We start from the raw sequence: 24,433 nt of genomic DNA, 5'->3' as shown, positions 1-24,433 counted from the left end.
GTGTGCAGCCTCCATGGGGACAGAGGAATCAGGCATGGTGTCTGCGTTGGAAAAGCTCAGGTGTAAGCAGAGTACAGAAGGGCAAGAGCAAAGCTGCAGGCTGTTTGGGAAGCATAGAGAAAAGGGCAGTCAATTCTAACTTTGTGGGGTGAAGTGAGGTTGAACTGTAACATGAAAGGAATCCTAGACCTGTTTAGAACTCAGCTGTCTCATGAAGGATAGAACACACTTGGACAGGTAGACACTGGAGTGAGTCAAGGAGCATCCTACTGGGAACAATGGAAGTGATCCAGGACCGGAAGTCAGAATCCTCAGCTCTGCCCCTGACTTGCTGTGTAGTATTGGGCAAGTCACTGCCCCTCTCAATTTCCCAGAAGTTAAAGGAAGGTGTGGGATGAGATGGTCTATGATGGTCTTGCTCCTACTGACTTCTAGATATTCATCTGCCCCTACATTTTTCATAGGGTCAGCAAATATTTATTGGCCACCTATTATGTGTCACTGAGGAAACAACGAGAGGATGAAAAAGACAGCTATATACTGCTGAGGTGAGTGCTGTCAAGGTCAAGTGCAGGCTGTTCTGACAGTGAGCAAGAGCACCTGCCTGGCTGAGGAGGAGGAGCACCCTTTCTCAGACTGTGGCATTTGAGCCAAGATCTGAAGGATGAGGACAGTGTGTCCCATCCCAGGCCAGGGGAACAGCATGGGCAAAGGGCCAGAGTAGAGGGAAACAATGTTCAGCTGAGGGACTGAGAGGAACCCAGTGACTCAGCATTGGAGAGGGGAATGGGGTTGGGGTGGGAGTGGTAGCAGGGACCAGATTATCAAGGGTCTTTCAAGCCACAGAAAGGACTTTGATCCTTAAGAGTAATGGGGAGGGCCTACATTTCAGCCAATGGATTCTCTTCTCTCAAACTCACTTTACTCATTGTGATTAACAATAAATAATAAACCCCCTCTCATATATCTATATCTAACCTATATATTTATATCTTTCAATCTATCATCTCCTATCAGTTCTGTTTCTCTGGAGAACCTTGACTATTACACTCATCTGTAAAATAGAGATGACTGATAACAGTACTTATAAGGCCTCTTATAAGGGACTTATTCAGTGTTGAGAGGGTCAAATGCATTAATATGCATTAAGTGCTTAAACACTACCTGGCAGATAGTAATAACTATATAAATGTTTGTTATTACTATTGCTATCATTCTTATTATTCATCTGGCTAATTCTTACACATGCCTCAAAATTCAACATGAATATCCTCTTCCCTGGAGCTCATTCCTCAATGTCTCAGACCAAGTTATGTACCATTTATCTGTGTTCCCAAAGTCTTCTCTTACCCTGTAGAATAGTTTGTTGTCTACCTCTATGCCTTCTCCCCTAAATCATAAGCTCAGCAATGGCAAGAACTGTGCCCTATTCATCAGTACAAGGTTGTCCATAAAAGAATGTCAGTGAAGGTGTGCAGCTGTGGTAGGCTGAATAATGCCCCCCCTAAAGATGTCCACATTCTAATCTGAGGGCATGTGAATATGTTATCTGTCGTAGTTTATTTGTGTTGCAGGATTTTTCCTTAGTTCAGCTAAAGACAGGGTTCTTTGTCCCACAGTCATGACAATTCAGGCTCACAGACAATTTGGATGGTGACTAAGACAGGGTTTTATTGGGTGAAGTGGAAGTAAAGGAGGAAACCGGGACTCTCACAAGGCCAGAGTCCCTGCTAGAGCACTTCTCACTTGGCCATTCGAATCCCAGGTCCCACACAGGAAGAGGAAGGGCCAGGCTCTTCCCTGCTGCAAATGTCATGAACTTCCCCAGGCTCCTCCTCAAATGGGCAGGCTGGATGGAGTTTCTCCATGGACCTCCTCCCACCTGGCTGTCTCATTTGGGCTGCTATAACAAAACATCTTACAGTTGATAATTTACAAACAACAGAAATGTATGGCTCACATTTCTGGAGGCTGGGAAGTCCAAAGTCAAAGCACTAGTCGATTTGATGCCTGGTGAGGATTTGCTGTCGGTCTCATAATTGGCACCTTCTTATTGTGTCCTTACATGGTAGAAGGGGTGACCAAGCTCCCTCAGGCCTCTCTTATAAAGGCACTAATACCAGTCAGAAGGGTGGACCCCTCATAATCTACTCACCCCCCAAAGTTCCCACCTCTTAATAATACAACATTAGGGATTAGCTTTAAATTTACTAATTTTGAAGGGACATAAACATTCAGACCATTGCATTACCTTAAATGGTTAAAGGGACTTTAGAAATGTAATTCAGTTAAGGATCTTAAGGGGAGATTATCATGGATTATCCAGGTGGATATATATATATATATAAATGTTTGCTATTACTATTGCTATCATTCTTATAATTCATCTGGCTAATTCTTACACATACCTCAAAATTCAACATGAATATCCTCCCCGCTGGAGCTCCTTCCTCTACCTCTCAGACCAAGTTAGGTACCATTTCCAGGATTGCCCAATGTAATCACAAGAATCCTTTTAAAAGGGAAGCAGGAGGATTCAGACTCAGTAGTAGGAGAAGCAACAATGGGACCAGAAGATTGTAGTAATGCGATGAAGGACCCATGAGCGAAGGAATGCATTTGGCCTCCAGAAGCTGAAAAAGGTAAGAAAATTGATTTTTTTTCCCTGAAACCTCCAGAAGGAACACAGCCCATCTAACACCTTGATTTTAAACCTCTGATCTTCAGAACTATAAGAAAATAAGTTTGTATTGTTTTTAAGCCACTATATTTGCGGTAAGTTTTTATAGGAGTAATAGAATACTAATACATCAGCCAAGCATAAAGCAGGAGTTAGAAAAAGGATAGTTGTGGGGAGAAGCCAATGTTTAGTCCAGGCCCTCCCTGGCATCGGTGAGAATAGGAACAGAGTTGATGGTGGCCGCTGTATCTACACTCTTTCTGTATCTACACTCTTAACACACATTCATCACTCTGGGCCCTCAGGAAGCAAGATACCACCACCATACTAGCATCATCATCCCCGGATCTCAGGGACTTGGTGGATGGTGGAGGAGGCAAAAAATCAATGGGTCCAAAGATATCAGTGAACTGTCATGCTGGGCTCCAGAAGAGACAATTTGGAGTGTAAATTAGGGTAATAGAACAGTGGCCTGGGAGATCTAGGTTCCTGAACCAGTTCCTGGGTTCAGTTTTGCATGTAATTCTGAACAAATTATATACTCCATACTTGCTCTTTCTCTTATGTTCCACATCTCAATTAATTTTGGGAAACCCAGGAGTATTCCTAAACTCCCTCCCCTCCTCTCAACCATCTAATCAATTACCAAACCCTATCAATTTTATTCTCCTGAAAATTTCTCAAATTCATCCCCTCCTCTCCTCTTTATTGCCACTACCCTGATTTAAGTGTTATTACTTCATTCACAGGCTATTAACCGAATCCCTTCTATGTACATGGATTCAGACACTACCCTCACAGGAGACCTTCCCTCCTCACCTTCTGCAACTCCACCTACCCCCTCTGTCAGGACAATCTATCTAAAATACTCATCTGGCCAAATCACTGCTCCACCTAAATTGCATCAGTGAATTCCCATTACCCAGGTGATACAGTCCAGACTCCTGAGCATGACTCACAAGACCTTGAATCATCTAGGCTCTGGCGGCTTAACCAGCCTCATCCCCTTCCTCTTCCTGCCTCACAGTTTGTGGTCCAGCCCTGCAAAATTACTACCTGTTCCCCGAATACAACACAGTGCTTGTCATAGGCCTTCTCCCATTAATTCTCTTCTTCCTTACTAACAGAATCCTGATTTTATTAGGGCAACAAAATGTCTAGCCACAAAACATCTTTCACATCACATGACTCTGGCCAATGAGAAGTAAGAATTCCCTTGTGAGTCTTTTAGGAAAGCTCCTCAAATGGCAGCAAACTCAACGGGCATGCTGTTTTCCCTTTGCCATTGCCCTCTTTTCCCTCTCCCTTCTTCCCATCTGGAATGCTGGTGTGATATCTAAAGCTGCATGTGCCGTATTGCAACTATGAAGCAACAGACAAAAACCATGAATGGCAGATTAGAAACACCTGGAAAGCCTATGTCCTCAGTGGTATCCCTAGGCTGCAACAGCAGCCCTGGATTATCTCCTCGGAACATATTATTTGAGAAAAATACACTCCTTACTGAAGAGCTTCCCAATAAATGAACACATTCTTTATTAATGTGCTTAATTTATTTCTTCAACCCTCTGATTAGACAGATGGGGCCCTGTGCTGTTAGAGTCCCCAAGCCATTCATCTCTGGCCCCAAACAGCCCGTCCCTCTACCCTGCTGGGCCATACAAACGTTTTCATATGTGTACTGCTGTGTAAAAACAAATGTTACACAACTTTGTCTGTCTGGTTTAAGTCTGCTTATTGCTCTGTCCCACTTGACCATTGCCTATGCACTGAGATTTCCAGTGTTCCTCCACGTGTCTCCACTGCCAGAAGCTCCATCACCACCTGCCTCCAGATTTTCATCAACTTATTGCTGCCTGCATTAGTCTGCCGTGCATCTAAGACTCCTCTTGGGCGACTCGTCCAGTAGCACTGATCTATCTTTGACCCCCAATGCTCCTTGGGGCCTCAGTTTCTGTCATCATGCTGACTAGAATATCTCAACATCTTTGCCCACCTTCACATCTCTAGAGCTCTCTCTCTCTCTCCCCAACTCTCCAACCCGCCTCTCGCTCTCTCACTCTTGCTTGTCATCAAAGATGCACCTTTCCTTTCTTTTATCCCATTTTGATAAAGAAGGAACAGTTCTACCACAGAGTTGCTTGGATCCCTAATGACTCAGTAAACTATATATTTACTGTCAGGGCCTGGTCAGAGGCTAAGAAGAGCTTTATACTGTGCCAACAAATAGTGCTCTTTAGCCCTGAACCCATTTGCTACTATGGTCCTCAGTGCTAGACTTTCTCCTCACCTAATATTTTTTCCCAGGAGTCCCCATTATCCTTATCATAATCTGGATTCCAATGCAATGCCCCCATCCCCATGACCTCAATGCCCATCAAATAGGATTATATACCCATCGAAGTTCCGACTCACGGGGTCTATGCCAACCCAGGGATGTAGCTAGACACAAGAGGGCATGAAATGTACATAGAGTCCTGAGCTTCCTGCTACTGAATGAATAATTAAATTCTCCAAGTCTCAGTTTCCCCATCAGTAAATGTAATAGCAGGACTACCTGGTCTGTTTCATCAGCCTGACACCAGCAAGAACCCCAGGGACAAGCTTGAGGCCCCAGACTACTTTAGAACCAATATAGGAGCCAGGAGAGAAGGAGAAATGAGGGGGAGAGGAAGTTTTCAATCAGGTGCTGGGCTTTCACTGCCAAAAAATTTCCCACAAACAAACCCACCCCAGCAAAGGAAGCTACTGTCGGCTGGCATGTTGCAGAAAAGAAGGCGGGCATGAGGCCTCATTAATCCAGCGACTGTGGGATCAGTTGCAGATACCCCCCAGCCCACCCACTTTTTGCCATCTGCTGCTGCTGCTGCTGAGCCAAACGTATGCAGCTCTGGTGGGAGCCCAGCCGGAAGCCAGAAGAGGGGCCCAGACCCTTGTGTATGGGGCAATCTCAGCAGCAGGGACCCTTGAGCCCAGACTCATGCCCCAGCTGTCTCCCAACCCCACCCCCATCCCCAGTGCAATGCCGCAACACTCCACAAGTTGGAAGCCGCTGAGGGAGAAGTCCCAGGGCCCTGAACAAATATTAGACAAATAACCGACTAAACTGCATTGATTGAGAACTCACTGTGTGCCAGACACATACCTTATATCCCATAAGTACTATCCCAAACCACACAAAGATTTCAAAACTACATCTGTCATAATTATTGATGATTTCAATATGCACAAAAACAATCTTTCCAATACCTGGGCTCCCCAACCTACACTCCTCCTTCCACCTCAGTTACTCCCTCCCTGCTCCTCCCTTAGGCCTTAATAGCTTAATTTCAGTTGAAAGCTTCCTCTTGTCAATATCTACTTCCTATCTCACTCCCTTTACTATCCTGACTCAAAATAACCCTTCAACCCTCCTGGGACCTTCAACTCACTTTTACTGTCCCTCACCCCCACCATGTCCTCACTTCCCTGTCTACCCAGTTTAAATTCCATATAAAACATATAATCCTTCCCTTGTGTACACTTTCATTTTCCTCACCCTTCCCTCAGTTCATTGTATTCTTTTGTTTCAACCAAAGCTCTCCATCTACTGTGTACCTGCACCCTCACAGCTGAACACGCACTGCAAAAAAAAAAAACACATATTCATGCTAACCAGACTCCCTTTACATTAGTGACCACCAGCCTTGTGTGGGCCCTAAAACTGCCGAAGCTCGCACTGTATTTATCTAGTGCAATCACTCTCCCTCTCTCCTAGATGGTATTTTCCTACTTTTTCCTCTTTCTTCAAACCTCTAACACCTCCCTCATCTTCATTCTCAACTGAAGACCCAGCTTCCTATTTCACTGAAAATTGAAACAATCAGAAGAGAACTCCCACTAATCCCCTGCTCCCCCTTCTCTCGTTACCATGGATGAACTGTCCATTGTTCTTCTACCTGTGTGTTAAATCCCACCCCTCACCTACTCAAGAACATAGATCTAGCAGTTCTCCTCTCTTATCCTGCATCATTAGGTTATTCCCTCTCTACCGAGTCATTCCCATAAGCATACAAACATACTTTTACTTTTCCCATCTTAAAAAAAAACGAAACTCCCTCTTTACCCTAACTCTTACTATTACCCCATTTCTCATTTTCCCTCAACAAGAAAACTTCTTAAAGTATAGTGATATTCACTGTCCAATTTCTCTTTTCCCATTCTCCCTTGAACTTCAGTAAGATCTGCTTCCCCACTACTCTTCCCAAACTGCTCTTGTCAAAGTCACCAGTGATCTCCCCGTTGCTAAATCCAAATGGCAAGCCTCAGTCCTCCTGGTACTCAATCTTGCAACAGTATTTGTCTCAGCCAATCACCTTCTCCTCCCTGAAATGCCTTCTTTACTTGCCTTCTGGGACTCCCCATTTGGCATATTTTCTTCCTACCTTTCTGGCCATCCGACAGTCACCTCCTCTGTTTGACCTCTAACTGTTGGCGACTAAGTTCTAGGAATTCTTCTCTAACTACAGTCACTCTCCATGGTCACTCATCTAATGTCATGGCTTTCAATACAATTAATGTTCTAATTACTTCTAAATATATTTCTAGCACAGACCTCTCTCCTGAACTCTGGAGACATATGTTCTACTGTCTAGTATACATTTCCACCTGACTACCTAAAGGACATCTCAAACTTGCTCCCCCCCAAAAAAAACCCACCCAGTTTCTTTTTGCCCTTTCCACCCAACCTGCCCTCTCTCCATCTCAACAAATGGAAGCACTATCGTCTCAGTCACTCAGGCCAAATCTCTTGGAGTTACACTTACCTCCATTTTTTCCTACTATTCTCTAAAAAGTCTCCCCATTGCGTACAGATTTGTATCTGTTTTGTCACTATTAAAACTTCAGCTCCGAAAAGAGTGCCTGGTCCTTAGCAGGTACTCAATAAATATTTGCCAAATAAAGGTATAACTAAATTATTCAGCTGTTCATTCAACAAATAAAATAATTATTACAAATTGTAATAACAGATAAGAAGGAACGTGCTATTGGATAAGATAACTGAGAGGTTCTGCTTAGAAAATAACAGAGGAGTTCTCTTTTCCCTGAGAAATGACTTTGAAATGAGACAGAATGAGACATTGTGGAAAGAGCCAGGAAAAGAACATTGATGCAAAGGCCCGGAGGTAGGTGTGAGCTTAATGGGTTCTAGGAAACAACAGATGGCCAGCGTGGCAAAAGAACCGAGAGGGAAGGGAGAAAGGTACTGTGAGACATCGGGGAGCTGGAGAAGTAAGCAGGGGCGAAGTCATGAAGAGCCTTGAATGCCAATTGTGGTCATTGTGGCATTCAGCACAGAGATGAGGGCCCAGAAAGCCTCGGGAGAGGGAGAGGGTGGGGTGAAAGTTAAAGGCCAAGGGAGGGGCACCAGAGACTCCTCCAGATTCCAAGGTCTGCACCTCCTACTATATAGAAAGCCAAGGACTAGAGTGGTTCACTCTCTTGGTCCAACCCAGGGTTTTATTGTGGGTTTGACAAAACTAACCAACTAAAACTCCAACTAAAAGCAGGAGTGGATTGGTTATTCTAACTTAGTTATAAATCTAGTAACTGCTTGTATTTACCTCATGTCACGTAGTTTAACTGTCTCTATGGGTGCCCCAGAGGGCAGACACTATCTGTGGTTGAAATATGTCTCTCTCTACAAACCATAATTCTGGGCCCTCCTAAGCTCAGGCCTAGTAAGAATCTCTACTGCCAACCAAGTCCCTATAAGATGGCATTTAAAAGCAGCCCCTCACACACTGCAAATCCTGAGTGATAATATGGAACTTATAGCAATGGGCACTCTATCCCCATCCTCTGACTTTAGGACAGGACTAGAATTTAGCACAGAGCACTCAGTGGGTACTCAAAAATGTCTGTTCAATTGAATAATAGGAAGGAATAAATTCAACATCAGTGAGAGCTGCATGGGTAACAATGAGTGAATGAATGAAACCCTTTAGCCTCTCTCACTTGCCTGTCTTCTTATAGAAGGTTCAAACCTCTTCCATCTTAAAAACAAACAAAAGACCACCTTGCTGGATCTCCATGCTCTTCCTTCTAGACTTCTCCTGGAAACCTTCTCTCTCAAGTTCCTTTATAGACAATTTCTTGGGTGTCTATACTTACTTTTTGTGGGAGATTTTACCCAATCCCATGACTATAAGTACAATTTGTATTCTGATGGACCAATCTATATCTTCAGCCTCAACCTTTGAACCTATGTTTCAGGTATCCATTAGACCTCTTCAACTGGATGTCAACAGGTACTTTTGGACATGTCAACTTGACATGTCCAATACAGAACTTAGTATCTCGTCCCCCTGAAATCTGTGCCTCCTGAGGTGTTCTCATGTCAGGGGCTGTCACCTTCAGTCATCCCCATTTTATCTGGGTTTTGCCCTTGACTCCCCATTTTGCCTTATCATACACATTCCACCAAATAATAAGAATTTCTAGATTCTAAATCCTGTCTCTGAAATGTCAGTTCTCCTTAGATTCTTTCTGTAGGGGGTGTTGTCACCAAGGGTGGCCCCAAACTGTGTGAAGGATAGAGAGATCAGTCAGAGGCTCCTGGGAGCCTGAAGGGAAGGAGAGTCCAGTGGCCCAGCAGCGCTTGGCCCTTACTGTGAGCCTTCTCAGAAATTCTCTCTACGGCAGTGGCTCATGGTGGTGAGACATGTCCCAAAGAGTTAAATAAACCAAAGACTAACAGAAATTCTTAGTTTTCAGGATGGCAGATAAGAAAAGAAACAACCTGTCAAAAAACACTGAAACTCCCTCCTCTTATGAGATAAAAGAGCTGACTGAAATCAGTTGGAACCAAGATGCCCAACTGGAGCTTGCACAGAGTGAGCTTGCTGACATCACAGCCACTACATTTCACACCAACTCCTCCCGAATTTGCACATGCAAACCATGAGTTAGCAAACTAACTAAAGTAAGTCACATGGGCATGCCTAAATACAAGGGAGCAGAAAAGTGCCAGAAAGGAGAAGATAAGTGAGATCTCTGTGGACAACCACAGAGTGAGTGGGTCATATCCATGGAGAGACGTGTGCAATATGCAGCTAGTGTCAATGATAGTGGAATGAATCTGCATGCAACTCCAGTAAATGCTTACAAGAGTATGTTAGTCCATTGTTGTTCATATTCTCTCCCCCTCTTGCCTAACGCTTGCATGGAATCTGGTCTAGTTCCTCAAGGCCTTTCCCTGTGTCAATGCCATTTTCAGAGTACTCTCTCTACTGAAGATAGACAGTCTGGGGCTCCACTGCACCTCAACACCACTGTCTTTTGACAGAAACCCTAAAACACTGGGCCTTGTTTTCATTAAAATAAAGCCCCTAGACTCCTGGAACTTGGTGATTTGACCACCTGCAAAGCAGACCAACAATTTTATTTCTTCCAATTTCCCCATTCCTTATGTTAGCCAGTTTCCACTTCCCATTTGCTCTTTCTTCTTTTCTAAGGACTCCTGATGTACTGTATGGCTGGCCTTCTCCTATCCTCATCCCACATACGTACTCTAACTCTGCTCTAAAATAAGACACAGCATTATGGAAAGAACATGGGGTTGGGGTCAGACCTAAGTTCAAATCCTGACTGTACCACTTACTGACCATATGACAGTTGGTTTTCTTGTCTTGTAAAATAGGGGCAAAAATGACAACCACATGGATTACAGTGAGAGTTAAATGAGAATGTATGTAAATCACACATAGTAAATTAAGACAGCTGTTTTTGCTGTGGTGATCTTATGGCCATATGTCTAATCTTCCCTACTAGACCAAAAAGTCCTTGATGGCAAAGACCTAGATTCTTGCCAACACTGACTCCCCGGCCTCAGCAACCAGGGCAGTGTCTGAAACCTGATAGGTGCTTAATAAATATTTGTCAATGAATATAAAGAGTTTTGTTAATATCAACTAAAGAAGATCCTGAGACAAGCCAGATAGCACAGACACACCAAACCAAAGCTGGATCTATCCTCTCTGAAACTGGCATCCAGTTGTCATCATTTTTATATATATTGAGAATTGCACACATTATTAAAATCTCAAAAAATGACTTCCCTCCCAGCTGGCCTTCTGCTGCAATGAAATGACAAAGATCTGACATCTTCATCATACAATTACTAAAACATCCTTTTGAGTTGTCATTTTAAAATATTTGCCCAATTTAGCTGGAGTTTGAGTTTAATTACAGGAAGAAATGTGGGCTTGAGTAAGGTTACACTGGATTTGGGGAAGGGAAGAGCAGATAACTGGATCCCTCCCACTCACTGAAAGACTTCAGCTGGCCAAGATAACTCCCAAATAAGACTAGACATGTCAAATAAAGCAAGAAACACAAAAGAAACTTGGAAACCTTGAAAAGAAAGACAAGGTCATGGAACAGGAGTTTAAGCGGGCCTTGCTGAAGCTTAAAATCCTTCACTGTCCCTCCAGGGCCTCAGAACATAAGGTACGATGCCTAGCCTGGCATTCAAGTTTCCCGGGATCTTGCCACCCCTCCAGTCTCTGCAACCCTTTCTCCTCCCTCTCCCAACTTCCCCCCATCACTATCAATCCCACTGACCTATGGACCTTGGGGTCTCTTGAAGCTTCTTTCTTGACTGGGCCCACTTTTATTTCTTTTTCACAGTGGCCTAGGCTGGGCAGGTCTAGTCCATCTGCCAACAAATATTTATTTGGGACTTCTTATGCACCCAGCATGTGCTGGGGACAAAGCAGTTAACACAACGAAATAAAATTCCCTGGAAGGAAACAGACAATAAGAATAACCACATTAAAAAAACTATAGCCTTTTAGATGTCGACAATTTCTTACTAACTTAGTTATTTTTTCTTTTTCTTTTAGGACTGGTAAGTGAAGGTAACAAAAAAAAATTAGTGCTTGATTCAAGGTAGTTTTTGAAACATCTTTCTTTGATCTTCTAAAAACTCAGGGCAACACCCAGAACCTTCTCTTACTATTGTATTGACACCCATTAACTGATATTTCTTGCACATTATATTGTCCTTCTGACTACATAGGGAGCTACTTGGGGGCAGGGATGGAGTTTGATTCTCATGAAGGCACTGGAGACTATCTGCTGAATGAATGAGGGGGAGATTGTGCCAACTCTGAGCTACCTGTCTAAAAAGGTCTTCTAGGGATAAAATCCCTATGAGCTGAGACGCCTGATGACTTTATAGCATCTTGGAGAGAAGTATGGCTATTTCTCAACCCAACTCCATGGAAATAATTATTGCAAAACGCACCATCTAGTGAGAATCTTCTCTTGCCAGGCACCATGCTGGGCCCTCAACATAGAATGTCTTTTTAGTAAGTAAAAAGTTCTCCTTGGTAATCCTCACAGTGCCAATAACTGTGAGAAGTACATGGAAATTACTAGCTGCTATCAATATTACTGTGTCTAAAACTACCGTTTTCCCCTGCATTAGAACAATCTGAACATTGTTAGGCAAAGACATCTAAGCAATTTTAAAATTATTTGAGTCATGACAGAGAGACTCACAACTGAAATATTTACCTTTCAATTTCAGGTGAGGACGTTCCCGGAGATTGAAGATGTGACAAGTTCCCGCATCGTGTGAGCATCAGAGAAAAGTTCCCCTGACAAGTCACGTGCAGAGATAGGAACCGTTGATTAAGGAGAGGATTAATTTTATCTTCCAAGTATTTCTACTGGGAAATACTCTTAGATTCATAGAATAGTGGGGCTGAAAGAGTCCTTTGAGGTCTCCTCCTCAGCTCCTTTGTCTTATGGATGGGGAAACAGAGGCCCAGAGATCAGAATTGTATTCTAATTATTCAGCCCTCCTTCTACCACCACCCCCCCACCCACAATCCATTCTCCAACTAGAATTTATTGAATGATTAAAGGAATAAAAATGAAGGAGGCATTTGGTCTTGATTCACCCATTCATTTATTCAGAAAGTATTTATTGAATATCCACTATTTGCCAGGCACTGTTCTAGGCACAGGGAACAAAGCAGTAAACAAACCAGACAAAAATCCCTTCCTTCATGGAGCTCACATTCTAGAGAGAGGCAGTAGACTGCATAGATTGTTGAATGGTTATAAATGCTAGAGAGAAGAGTAAAGCAAAAAGGAGGGTCCGATACATGGTTTGGCTCTGTGTCCCACCCAAATCTCATGTTGAATTGTAATTCCCAGTGTTGGAAGAGAGACCTGGTGAGAGATGATTGAATCATGAAGGCAGATTTCCTCCTTGCTGTTCTCATGATAGTGAGTGAGTTATCACAAGATCTGGTTGTTTGAAAGTGCGTAGCACTTCCACCTTCACTCTCTCCTCCTCCTGCTCCAACATGTGAAAATGCCCTTACTTCCCCCTTACCTTGAACCATTATTGTAATTTTCCTGAGGCCTCTCAGTCATGTTTCCTGTACATCCTGCCAAACTGTGAGTCCATTAAACCTCTTTTCTTCAAAAATTATCCAGTTTTGGTTGGGTGTGGTGGCTCACACCTGTAATCCCAGCAATTATGGGAGGCTGAGGCAGGCAGATTACTTGAGGTCAGGAGTTCAAGACCAGCCTGGACAACATGGTAAAATCCTGTCTCTACTAAAAATACTAAAATTAGCTGGGTATGGTGGTACGTGCCTGTAATTCCGGCTACTTGGGAGGCTGAGGCATGAGAATCGCTTGAACTCAGGAGACAGAGGTTGCAGTGAGCTGAGATCACACCACTGCACTCCAGCCTGGATGACAGAGCGAGAGTCCATCTCAAAAATAAAAATAAAAATAAGTTACCCAGTCTCAGGTAGTTTTTTTGTTCTTTTATGGGGCTTTTGTTTGTTTTTTTGTTTGTTTGTTTGTTTTTTGAGACAGAGTCTCGCTCTGTCACCCAGGCTGGAGTGCAGTGGCGTGATCTCAGCTCACTGAAACCTCTGCCTCCCGGGTTCAAGCAATTCTCCTGCCTCAGTCTCCCCAGTAGCTGGGATTACAAGCACATGCCACCATGCCTGGTTAATTTTTGTATTTTTGGCAGAGATGGGGTTTCACCATGTTGGTCAGGCTGGTCTGGAACTCCAGACCTCATGATCTGCCTGCTTTGGCCTCCCAAAGTGCTGGGATTTCAGGCATGAGCCACTGCACCTGGCCTCAGGTAGTTCTTTATAGCAGTGTGAGAATGGACTAATACAGAAAATTGGTACCAGGAGTCAGGTATTGCTATAAAGATACCTGAAAATGTGGAAGCAGTTTTGGAACTGAGTAATGGGCAGAGATTGGAACAGTCTGGAGGGCTCAGAAAAAGACAAGAACATGTGGGAAAGTTTAGAACTTTCTAGAGACTTATTGAATGGTTGTGACCAAAATGCTGATGATGACACAAACAATGAAGTCCAGGCTGAGGTGGTTTCAGGTGGAGATGAGGAACTTACTGGGAACTGGGAACTTACTGGGAAGTAAAGGTCACTTTTGCTATGCTTTAGCAAATAGACTGATGGCACTGTGCACCTGTTCTAGACATCTGTGGAACTTTGGACTTGAGAGAGGTGATTTAGGGAATCTGGGGGAAGAAATTTCTAAGCAGCAAAGCATTCAAGATGTGGCCTGGCTGCTTCTAAAAACATATGGTCATTTACATAAACAAAGAAATAAACTGAAACTAGAACTTATATTTAAAAGGGAAGCAGATCATAAAAGTTTGGAAATTTTGCAGCTCAAACATGTGGTAGAAAAGAAAAACTCATTTTCTGGGGAGGAATTCAAGGCTGCAGAACTTTGCATAAGTGAAGAAGAGCTGAATGTTAATAGCCAAGACAATGGGGAAAATGCCTCCAGGGCATTTTGGAGACCTTCACAGCAGCCCCTCCCATCACAAGCCTAGAGGCCTAGAAGGGAAAAATGGTTTTGTGGGCCAGGCCCAGGGCCCTGCTGCTCTGTGTAGCCTCAGGACATGGCACCCTGCATCCCAAATGCTCCAGCTCAGCCATGGCTAAAAGGGGCCAAGATAAAGCTCAGGCCATTGCTTCAGAGGGTGCAAGCCTCAAGCCTTGGTGGCTTCCACGTGATGTTAGGCCTGTGGGTGTACAGAAGGCAAGAGTTGAGGTTTGGAGTCCTCTGCCTAGATTTCAGAGGACATATGGGAACATCTAGATATCCAGGCAGAAGTCTGCTGCAGGGTCAGAGCCCTCATGGAGAGAACTCTACTAGGGCAGTGCAGAGGGAAAATATGGGGTTGGATCCCCCACACAGAGTCCCCACTGGAACACTGCCTAGAGGAGCTGTGAGAAGAGGGCCAGCATCCTCCAGACCCCCGAATGGTAGATCCACTGACAGCTTGCACCATACATCTGGAAAAGCCACAGGCACTCAATGCCAAGCCCTGAAAGCAGACACAGGGGATGTACCCTGCAGAACCAAAGAAGTGGAGCTGCCCAAGGCCTTGGGAGCCCACTGCTTGCATCAGCATGCCTTGGATGTGAGACATGCAGTCAAAGGAGATTATTTCAGAACTTTAAGATTTAATGACTACCTTGCTGGATTTTGGACTTGCATGGGGCCTATAGCCCCTTTGTTTTGGCCAATTTCTTCCTTTTGGAATGGAAGAATTTACCCAATGCCTGCACCCCCATTGTATCCTGGAAATAACTGACTTGTTTTTTATTTTACAGGCTCATTGGTGGAAGGGAGTTGTCTTGTCTCAGATGAGACTTCCAAAGTCTCTTAGGACTTTTGAGTTAACACTGGAATGAGTTAAGACTTTGGGGGACTGTTGGGAAGGCATGATTGCATTTTGAAATGTGAGAAGGACATGAGATTTAGAAGGGTAGAAAGATATGGTTTGGCTCTGTGTCCCCACCCAAATCTCATGCTGAATTGTAATCCCCAACGTTGGGGGAGGGACCTGGTAGGAGGTGATTGAATCATGGGGGTGGATTTCCACCTTGCTGTCCTCATGATAGTAAGTTCTCATGAGATTTGGTTGTTTTAAAGCACATAGCACTTTCCCCCCTTTGCTCTTTCTCTCTCCTGTCACCATGTGAAGATGTACTTGTTTCCCCTTTGCCTTCCATCATGATTGTAAGTTTCCTGAGGCCTCCCAGCCAAACTTCCTGTACAGCATGCAGAACTGTGAATACATTATGCCTCTTTTCTTCATAAATTACCCAGTCCCAGATAGTTCTTTATGGCCATGTGAGAACTGACTCATACAACCAGTGAAGAGGAGATAGGTACAACTTTAAATAGGATGGTCAGAGAAGCCCTCTCACTTAGAAGGTGATGGAAGCAGGGAATGGAGCCATGTGGCTATCTAGTGAATAAAATCCACACAGAGGGAATTGAAAATGTAAAGTCCTGGTGGGTCCAAAGAGAAGTGAGGAGGCCAATGTGGCTGGAGTGAGCAAGACGTGAGATGTTTGTTGGACATCAGCCGAGAGAAGTAATAGGGGCTAGGGAGGGGGGCACCGTATCCTGAAAGTCCTTGTACCATCAATGGTTAGTTTCCTCTCATACTCCTCCTCCCCTTCTCTGTGCTGCTTTCTTGCCCTCAGGCTTCTGGCTAGATTTGGCCAATGGGATGCACTGTCAGGAGATTAAAGAGTGGGAAGGAAGAAAAACCAGGTCTTCTTTTTCAAATGGTGTCTCTAGCAGGGGCCACATCTCTGGCTCCAGCTCCCAACAGACAGACCTGCCATGTTTCCAGCTCCAGTGGGGCAGCTCCAGCTCTCAGACTCCAGTAACATGGACTCCTCTCTTTATTCCCACATGTCTTGGGAGAATTGGTGGGCCCTGTGTTTGCTAAACTTGTGGCTACTCCACTTTCTCTTGGTTACTCTTTCAGCTCTTCTAGCACATTTATAACTAATTCCCTACATTAAATAATCTCTACTAAATTACCTGGTATGGATTGTGTTTCCCAGTTGGACTCTGACTGATAAAGACTCCACAGGCCCCTGTAAGACTTGGGCTTTTACTCTAAGTAAAATGGGCAGCCATTGGGGGGTTGAGTAGAGATTCCTGAGTTGCCTTGAAGCCTGAATGAATAGAAAAACAGTTGTGTTTCCAAAAATGTTTCTTTTGAAGACACCTGCCCAACATCACACAGAATTTATGATGGGACAGACTCATTGTGCCTGCTCCTCTGCTCTCTACTCCATTTTAAGTAAATGGCATTGAGAACCTCAGAAACTTCAAAAACACAGAGAGATGTTTGCATATTCTCTAACAGTTTTGTACATGACTCCAACTCTTTGAAGTTCTTTGGAGGTCAGAGAGGATACTGAGAAGGTCCAGTCATCATTGACAGGACCTCACCAATAATGCAGAGGAAGGTTTTTGTCTGTTTGATTTCCTGGGAGAGTGCCAGTTTTAGCAGAGAAGGGGAAGAAAATCCAGCCCCTGGGGAGCCCCTGCAATATCCTAGGCACCCTGCCAAGCAATTTTACATCCAATGGCTCATTTAATCCTACAAGGACCCTGCTCAGTGGATATTAATATCTTTATTTTGAAAAAAAGTGCTTTCAGAGAGGTTAGGTAACTAGTCTAAGGTCATACATCCTCTTATTCCATCAACAAGTGGATCAAGGACCAGTATAACCACTCAAGGGACCATGAAGTCAGTACAGTGTGGAGTCTTTGAGCAAAGTCATTGAATGAGAAAGCCAGATCTTTGGACTAAAAGTCATTTTGCCTCTCTGAGTCTCAATTTCCTCATCTGTAAAGTGGGAATAACATCAGTGCTATCCATTTCAAAGAATGTTTCTGAGCATTTAAATGAACTAATGTGTGGGAAGCACTTGGCAAATTTTAAAGCTCTGTACTAAAAACCCTTAACCCAAGGTCCATGTCTGAGCTTTGAGGTCTATGAACCTCTTGAAGATGATGCTAAATTTTATATACACAAGCATAGACTTGCTGGTCCATCACACAATCTTAGTTCCCCTGTGCCTCTTATATGTGAGCTTCTTGCTGTGCTGAAAGTGATTCTATTATTTAAAGAAAGACCTTTCCATACAACATGGCTCCCAAATGTAAACCAACTAACTTCTATGTAGGTACTGTACTATGTACTCTGAATTTTTGAGGGCGTTCACAGGATTTGCAAGGGTAGTTTCAAGTACATGCGTTTTTTGTCTCACAGACTATCTTTAATGCTGAACACCTGAACATGATGTGACTCCTCTGTGCATTTGTGACTGGAGAGTCCATGGCTTCCAGCAGCAGATTCTTAAAGAAGGTGATTTAAAGTTTATTGGGAAGTACCATTTTAGACAAATACTGCAAGTATTAAGATGTTAATAATGATGAATATGATATGATAATTATAATTACATATACATTTACTGAGCATCTACTATGTGTAGGGCACAATTCAAGAGTGAATTAGAGAATACACTAGCTGTATTCTATAACCATATCCCCTGAGGGCTCATAATGCCATGGGGACAAAAAAAACCACATATTGTTAACAAATTTCTTAGAGGAAGTGGGATATGAGCTAGATCCTAAATGCTGCTTGGAATCTTAACAGGTGAAGTTAAGATAAGGGCCTGCCAGGCAGGAAGATTGTATTGGCAAAAGACCTGGTGTAAAGAATGTAGCAGGGCCTGCACAGGGAAAGGTGTGAGCCTAGTATAGGCTGAGATGTGGAATGAGCAGGGAGGAGGCTCAAGTCAGAAGGCCTGGGGTTCAATGTCAGCCAGGATGCAGACTCTATTCTCCATCTCAATTTCCACAACTCATTCAGCCCTTTCTCTCCCCCAGCACCTATTCCAGAGCTAAGCACCCTATGGATGCTCAAGGATGTCTTGCTTTGGGGGAGGGAGACCCTTAACCTGACAAGGGTCGTGCTTCACCTACTAGCCAGCTGTGTGACCTTGAGCAAGACCCTTTCCCTCTCTGAATCTCAGTCTCTTAATTTGTAAAATGGGAATTATCATACTTCTCCTGGCGATCATGCAAAACAGGGTGTTTGCCACTTAGTGGAAGCTCGTCTCATGTTAGTTAAACTGCCATCTTATGGGGTTCTTGGGGGACATCAAAGAGGCAGTAGATGGTCTAATGCTTAGGGAGAAAGACCAAGGACAGCCTCAAAGTCCTGCATTATTGCCATGTTCACCACCCTTGAGCAGCTCTCACTTCCTCCAGAGGCAGCAAACATTCAGCCTTCTCTCATCACAGCATGCTCCTCCTTCTGCAGCAGAGGAGACAGAAAGGAGATTCATCAATTGCCTGAGCTGAGGCCAGACATTGAAAGTCTCCCAATGCATGCTAATGCCATCGACCCTTGCTGAGATGTGCTGTGCTATCAAACAAACTTATCTGACTCTGATTCACCTCTGGATAAAGTAAAGGTTATACTACTGATATGAAGAAATACTAGGAGAAAAGTTGTCCAATCCTCAGACCTCAATTTCATAACTTCTGATTGAATTTAGAGATGTCATCATACTATCATTCACTCACTTGATTATGTAACAAGTGCTCACTTTAAGCAGACCCCGTGCTGGGTCCTGTGAACACTGAGGGAACATAGAGCAGACTCTGTGCTAAAGAAGCTCACAATCTATGGGCAGGAAAGGGGAAAAACCCTGAGGCCCAACAACTGTGGACATTGAAGTATGATGGATCATAGGACTGGGATAGCCCAGGGTGCTATGGCAGCCAAAGAAGAAAGCACTCAATAGCCTGAGGTGGAGTTTTAAAGACACCAGGCCTTCTACAGACTGCGCCCAGTTCCAGCTCAGCACTCCCTGTTGCAGCACCTGCTCACACCATTTGCACCAGCCATGCCAATGACTTGCAGCCTTTCATTTGAACCAGGCTATGTTATGCATTCATGCCCGTGGTGGAGTATGTAAAAACAAGGCTTGGGAACCAATAAATGAATGCCCTTCCAGAGGAGGATTCAAACAAGGTCTCATAGGGAGGTGCTTGAGCTGGATCTTAGAATCAGTAGGAGTTTACCCAAGGAGTGGTCAAGGGGAGCTGCATGGCATTTGGGTAAAAGAGAAAGCATATGCGGGGAATAGTAAGAAGTTCAGTGTAACTAGAGCACTAGATAAGTGTAGAGGAACTGGTGAGAGTTGAGGCTGGAGGCAGGAGCAAGGTCACCAACAGTATTGGATGCCAGACTAAGGAGTTAGGACTCTATCCTGTACGTAATGAAGAGGACTTCAGTGGGTTTTAAGCAAGGTAGTGACTTGATCAACCAGAATAATGACCCTGGAGCCCTTAAGTGAGCTCATAAGAGCCCAGGCTTCTATAAACTCATAGAAAGAAAGCCTCTGAAATTTGACCCAAAGAAAGTGCATTCCAGGCCCCTACAGAGATTAAGCCGGCAAGCAATCTCTCCCTCTGCTAGACTCCAAGGGGAAAAAGACTTCCCAAGGTCACCTTCTCCTGATAGCCTTTGACGTCTCCACAATTTCTTCACCCTCCAAGACCATTGCCTTTCGGCAGTCTCTGTGCCAAGGACAGATTTGATAGCGAGAAAATGGCCCACTGGAGAAATAAAATGCCTGTGTTTCTTCAGCAGGGAAAGCTGTTGGGGTTTTTTATTATCATTATTATTATTTTTCTCTGAGCTGAACAAGTGACAGGACATAATAATATCGTTTATTCCAACTTGCTCTTGCAAATCAGAACTTTTTAATATTTTCCTTTCAAATGAAAATGCCATTTATCATTATCAAATGAAGTGCTAATGAAAACAACATGTAGAAAAAACACATTCACACAGCAGAGCATGATGGAGCACCTTGTCAGCAGTCCATAGTCTTGCCGTTAATTTGATTTCTGCCAAAAATCACTTAAGTGAGACTTGGGGATTTTTTTTTTCTCAATGCTCCAGGCCTTTCTGCTGAGGCCTGTTTATTCCTCTCTCCTGAGAAGGCACTGAAATCCCGAGTTCATTTTAATCTGACTTTTAATGGAACTCCCATTGATTGCATGAGGGAAGTGTGCATGTCAGGGAGCATAAGGGACTATTCTTGCCTGTCTGTGCGTTATTGCCCATTTCTTTCACCCAACCCATATTTGGCTGGTGGGCTTTGGCTGTGTCCTTGTTTAGGTAGGTGTGTGTTTGTGTACTTCAATCTGGTGTGCTGCTGTCGGTGATTATATGTTTGTGTCCACAAGCCAGGAGGACAGTAATTGTGTCTATTTGTTAACCACTGGAGGTCCAGCACCTGGCTTATTGCCTGACACATAGTAGGCCCTCAATAAGTATTTATTAAATGAATAAGTGAACGTTTCTGTATGTTTTCATGAAGCGTGTGTTTTAGTCTGTATGGGTTCAGATATATGTGTTTTTAATCCCAGGAGTGGGACTTTCAGGGACAGGAACTCTGAATCCCTAGGCACATGTCAGGCACTTAGAGAATATTTTTTGAATATATATATATATATGTTTCCATATTTTTAAAATTAGGTAAAGTTTACATAACATAAAATTAACCGATTTTAAGAGTACAGTTCAGTGGTACTTTGTACATTCACAATGTTGTGCAACCATCACCTCCATCTAGTTCCAAAACATTTTCATCTTCCACCAAAGAAACTCTGTACCCATTAAGTAGTCACTCCATATTCCTCCCTGCCCCAGCCCCTGGCAACCTGCTTTCTGCCTCTATGGATTTACCTATTCTGGATACTTTATGTAAATGGAATAATACAGTATGTGACTTTTTGTGTCTAGATTGTTTTGCCTACCATAATGTTTTCAAAGTTCTCCATATATGTTTTTACATTTGTGTGTATTTAAGTCTGTAGGTGTGTATTCATGCGTGGAATACTTGGCATCACAGCTGCATCCCTAGGGCACAGGGCCTGACAAATAATAGCTGGGCAATGAGGAAAACTCTTGCCATTCCTTTCCCCACTTCCCTGCCAGGTATTCCTTGGCCCAGATCATCTTTGCTTCCTTACCCCAACCTCTGCTGTTTCCTGGCTAGCTCTGAATGATTACTTCAGCAAGTAATCAATCTGTCCAAGTGTCATCTATTCCAGGAAGACTTTCCTGACCCCAGGCTACGTTATAAGACTCTCCTCTGGACTCCCACTGCCCTTGTGCTTTCTTTTGTCATCACTTTGCACCCTTGTGTGATCATTGTCAATTTACTTGTCTCCCTCTGTTAGACCATGAGTTCCTAAAGGAAAGGGACTGCATCTTCTTCATCTATGCAGTCCCAGTACTTAGCACAGTATTTAGCTTTTATTGGGTGTCCCACAAGTGTTGGATGAATGAATGAATGAATGAATGAATGAATGAATTTTGGGGGAAAAGGCATTCCACATAGAGAGAACAGCCCGTGCAAAAGCCCTGAGGCATGAGAGAGCACATTCATTATTTTAAAAATTATAGCAGTTTGATATGTCTTGAAGCCTAGTGTACGTGAATGAGGTGGAAAGTGAGAGTTAAGACAGGAAATAAGAAGCAGGAATTGGCCTATCATAAACCTTCCTAAGGGCAAAGGGAAATGTGTCAATGGTTTAAGCAAGGACATGACATAGTCAGATTTGTGGATTAGAGGATTCCTTAGCTACTAAGTGAAGAATGGGTTAGAGAGGACCAGAGTGGAAGAGGATGGACCATTTAGGAGACTACTGCAGAGTCCAGGCAAGTGATGATGGTGGCTTAGTTCAGGGTGGTGGCCTAGAATTAGAGAGAGAAAACTTGAGCAGTGCTCAACAAAGTGGTCTGTGAAGTGGGGCTGATCTGTGAACTATAACTAGTCCACAGCAAGACAAGTACAAAAAGCAAGAGGCGAGAACAAGGACTTTATAGTAATTTGACATTTCTGAGATATTTTTATTGTATTTTACAAAAGTATCAGTCCACAGCATATTGAAAATGGAAAAATAAAAGGTCCTTCACCACAGATACTTTAGGGGACATGCTAATAAGTGGAGTACATTGGCAGGTGGGAGAGAGAGGAAGCAGGGATGACCCCAGCAAGACTGTCAATGATAGAGGCATGTCAGAAGCATTGCTATTTCCTTCCTTGGGGAGGAAATGTTTGCTAAATAAACTTTCAGGGTTCATCAAAAGCTGATGGTTTTGAACAATGTCAGGGATTTCACAAGATGCCAGAAAAGATGAGGACAAAAAGCTGGGTTCAGAAAGAAAATTGGATCTGGGCCTAGGTGGTCATCAGCCACCGAGAAGTACAGCTGTGCTTCCTTCTTCATCTTCCTCCAACTTTGCCCTTCCCCTGCTAAAAGGCATAGGATAGTATGAGCTTCTGTGGAAACTGGGAGTCATGCTGAACTCCTTCCTGACTAATATGGTTTGGCTGTGTCCCCACCCAAATCTCACCTTGAATTTTAGCTCCCATAATCCCCACGTGTTGTGGGAGGGACCCAGTGGGAGGTCACTGAATCATGTGGGCAGGTTTTCCCGTGCTGTTCTCATGACAGTGAATAAGTCTCACAAGATCTGATCGTTTTATAAAGTGCAGTTCCCCTGCACATGCCCTCTTGCCTGCTGCCATGCAAGATGTGACTTTGCTCCTCCTTTGCCTTCCACGATGATTGTGAGGCCTCCCCAGCCATGTGGAACTGTGAGTCCATTAAAACTCTTTTTCTTTATAAATTACCCAGTCTTGAGTATGTCTTTATTAGCAATGTAAGAACAGACTAATACAGTAAATTGGTACCAGGAGTAGGGTGCTACTGTAAAGATATCCCGAAATGTAAAAGTGACTTTGGAACTGGGTAACTGGCAAAGACTGGAACAGTTTGGAGGGCTCAGAAGAAAACAGGAAAATGTGGGAAAGTTTGGAACTTCCTGGAAACTTGGAAAGCTCAGAAGACAGGAAGATGTGGGAAAGTTTGGAGCTTCCTAGAGACTTGTTGAATGGCCTTGACCAAAATGCTGTTAGTGATATGGACAATAAAGTCCAGGCTGAGACGGTCCCAGATAGAGATGAGGAACTTGTTGGGAACTGGAGTAAAGGTAGCTCTTGCTATGCAAAGATACTGGCAGCATTTTGCCCCTGCCCTAGAGATCTGTGAAACTTTGAACTTGAGAGAGCTGATTTAGGGTATCTGGTGGAAGAAATGTCTAAGTGGTAAAGTGTTCAAGAGGAAGCAGAGCATGAAAGTTTTGAAAATTCACAGCCTGATGATGCAAAAGAAAAGAAAACCCCATTTTCTGGGGAGAAATTCAAACCGGGCAGCAGAAATTTGCATAAGTAACAAGGAACCAAATGCTAATCACCAAGACAAAGGAGAAAATGTCTCCAGGACATGTCAGAGACCTTTCCAGCAGCCCCTCCCATTACAGGCCCGGAGGCCTAGGAGAGAAAAACGGTTTCCTGGGGTGGGTCCAGGACCTCCCTGCTTTGTGCAGCCTTAGGACTTGGTGCCTTGCATCCTAGCCACACCAGCCATGGCCAAAAGGAACCAATGTACAGCTCAGACCAGGGCTCCAGAATGTGCAAGCCCCAAGCTTTGGCAGCTTACATGTGGTATTGGGCCTGCAGGTACACAGAAGTCAAGAATTGAGGTTTGGGAACCTCCACCTAGATTTCAGAGGATGTATGGAAATACCTGGATATCCAGGCAGAAGTGTGCTGTAGGGCCAGAACCCTCATGGAGAACCTCTGCTAGGGTAATGCAGAAGGGAAATATGGGGTCAGAGTCCCCACACAATCCCCACTGGGACACTGCCTATTGGAGCTGTGAGAAGAGGGCCACTGTCTTCCAGACCCCAGAAGGATCCATTGACAGCTTGCACTGTGTGCC

General features: G+C 43.9%; 1 long non-coding RNA gene across 1 annotated transcript; it reads left to right on the top strand.

The window, feature by feature from the left end:
- Nucleotides 1–263: 263 nt before the first annotated feature.
- Nucleotides 264–12,925, top strand: LOC105495024 (uncharacterized). Its single transcript, XR_011621114.1, has 3 exons — nucleotides 264–548; nucleotides 2,523–2,642; nucleotides 12,255–12,925. It is a non-coding gene; the product is annotated as an uncharacterized lncRNA (long non-coding RNA).
- The last annotated feature ends 11,508 nt before the right edge of the window (nucleotides 12,926–24,433 follow it).

The sequence above is a fragment of the Macaca nemestrina genome, chromosome 1, assembly GCF_043159975.1.
Source record: "Macaca nemestrina isolate mMacNem1 chromosome 1, mMacNem.hap1, whole genome shotgun sequence".
NCBI lineage: Eukaryota > Metazoa > Chordata > Mammalia > Primates > Cercopithecidae > Macaca > Macaca nemestrina.
Note: the sequence above shows the minus strand (reverse complement) of the source record. Positions and strands in the feature narration are given on the sequence as shown.